Genomic DNA, 2,500 nt, shown 5'->3' with positions numbered 1-2,500 from the left:
AAAAGTGAATATTTCTCACGGATAGACCCCGTGATACGCTAGAAATTGGCGGGGATGTCTCTCTTGTGGCTCACGGGGCTGTTAGGGTGGCACAGAAATCCCTCGGAATGGGAAAACGGGTCATTTTCGTGTCGCCACATTGCATGCGAACCGCATGCAACTTCCAGAGGCATTTGCAGCAGAAATGCATGTGCAGTCAAAAAAAATTGATATTTTTCACGGATAGACCCCGTGAAACGCTAGAAATTGGCGGGGATGTGTCTCTTGTGGCTCACGGGGCTGTTCGGGTCGCACAGAAATCCCTGGGAATGGGAAAACGGGTCATTTTCGTGTTGCCACATTGCGTACGAACCGCATGAAACTTCCAGAGGCATTTGCAGCAGGAATGCATGTGCACTCAAAAACTTCTATATGTTTCACGGATAGACCCCGTAAAACGCTAGAAATTGGCGGGGATGTGTCTCTTGTGGCTCACGGGGCTGTTAGGGTGGCACAGAACTCCCTCGGAATGGGAAAAGGGGTCATTTTCGTGTTGCCACATTGCATAGGAACGCCATGAAACTTCCAGAGGCATTTGCAGCAGAAAGGCACGTGCACTCAAACATTTTAATATTTTTCACGCATAGACCCCGTCAAACGCTAGAAGTTGGCGGGGATGTCTCTCTTGTGGCTCACGGGGCTGTTAGGGTCGCACAGAAATGCCTCGGAATGGGAAAACGGGTCATTTTTGTGTGGCTACATTGCATAGGAACGGCATGAAACTTCCAGAGGCATTTGCAGCAGGAATGCATGTGCACTCAAAAACGTCTATATTTTTCACGGATAGACCCCGTGAAACGCTATAAATTGGCGGGGATGTCTCTCTTGTGGCTCACGGGCGCTGTTAGTTAGGGTCGCACAGAAATCCCTCGGAATGGGAAAAGGGGTCATTTTCGTGTTGCCACATTGCGTACGAACGGCATGAAACTTCCAGAGGCATCTGCAGCAGAAATGCATGTGCACTCAAAAACGTCTATATTTTTCACGGATAGACCCCGTGAAACGCTAGAAATTGGCGGGGATGTGTCTCTTGTGGCTCACGGGGCTGTTAGGGTCGCACAGAAATCCCTCGGAATGGGAAAACGGGTCATTTTCGTGTTGCCACAATTGGCATACGAACGGCATGAAACTTCCAGAGGCATTTGCAGCAGAAATGCATGTGCACTCAAAAACGTGAATATTTTTTCACGGATAGACCCCGTCAAACGCTCGAATTTGGCGGGGATGTTTCTCTTGTGGGTCACGGGGCTGTTCGGCTCGCACAGAACTCCCTTGGTCCACCTGATTCGTGCATACAGGCAGCAACTAAAACTCTGTAAACCTGCTGTGAGGACATCTAAACAGTGGACCAGTGAGGCTGTGGAAGATTTGCGGGCGTGCTTAGACTGTACTGACTGGGATATGTTCACGACTGCTACCAATAGTCTGGATGAACTCACAGAGGCTGTGTACATCAGCTTCTGTGAGGACTGCTGTATCCCAACACGTACCAGGGTGAACTTTAACAACAACAAGCCCTGGTTCTCAGCAAAGCTCAAAAGGTTGAGGTTGGAGAAGGAGGAAGCGTTTAGGAGTGGGGATAGAGACAGATTCAAGGAGTCGAAGAACAGGTTTAGCAAAGCGGTGAGAGAGGCTAAACGACTGTACTCAGAGACACTAAAACACCAGTTCTCTACTAACGACGCTGCTTCTGTCTGCCAAAGGGCTCAGGCACATCACCAACTACAAACCCAGAGCGCCCCACACCACTAACGACTCCCGCCTAGCCAACGACCTGAACGAGTTCTACCGTAGATTTGAAAGACAATTGGACTGTCCTGAACCACCCCTTCCCACCCAAGAGGCCCCATCCCCCACCCATACTACAGAAACGACTCTCTCCTTTCAGGAGGGAGAAGTTAATGGGCTTTTCAAGAGGCAGAATCCACGCAAAGCAGCCGGGCCGGACTCTGTCTCTCCAGCCACCCTCAGGCACTGCGCTGACCAGCTGTCTCCGGTGTTCACCAACATCTTTAACACCTCCCTGGAGACATGCCATGTACCAGCCTGTCTCAAGTCCTCCACCATCATCGCTGTGCCCAAAAAGCTAAGGCCAACAGGACTAAATGATTACAGACCGGTCGCCCTTACATCTGTGGTAATGAAGTCTTTTGAGCGCCTGCTCCTGGCACACCTCAAAGCCATCACAGACCCTCTCCTGGACCCCCTTCAGTTTGCCTACAGAGCCAACAGGTCTGTGGACGACGCAGTTAACATGGCCCTCCACTTCACCCTACAGCATGTGGACGCCCCAGCATCCTACGCCAGGATCCTGTTTGTGGACTTCAGCTCTGCCTTCAACACCATCATCCCTGCCCTGCTTCAGGACAAGCTCTTCCAGCTGAACGTGCCCTACTCCACCTGCAGGTGGATCACAGACTTCCTCTCTGACAGGAAGCAGTGCGTTAAGCCGGGAACAGAA

The sequence above is a fragment of the Petromyzon marinus genome, unplaced genomic scaffold, assembly GCF_048934315.1.
Source record: "Petromyzon marinus isolate PM22_M1 ecotype Great Lakes invasive population unplaced genomic scaffold, UKy_Petmar_22M1.pri1.0 PM_G_Scaffold_21, whole genome shotgun sequence".
Taxonomy (NCBI): domain Eukaryota; kingdom Metazoa; phylum Chordata; class Hyperoartia; order Petromyzontiformes; family Petromyzontidae; genus Petromyzon; species Petromyzon marinus.
The sequence above is the reverse complement of the archived record's forward strand: the minus strand, read 5'-3'. Positions refer to the sequence as shown.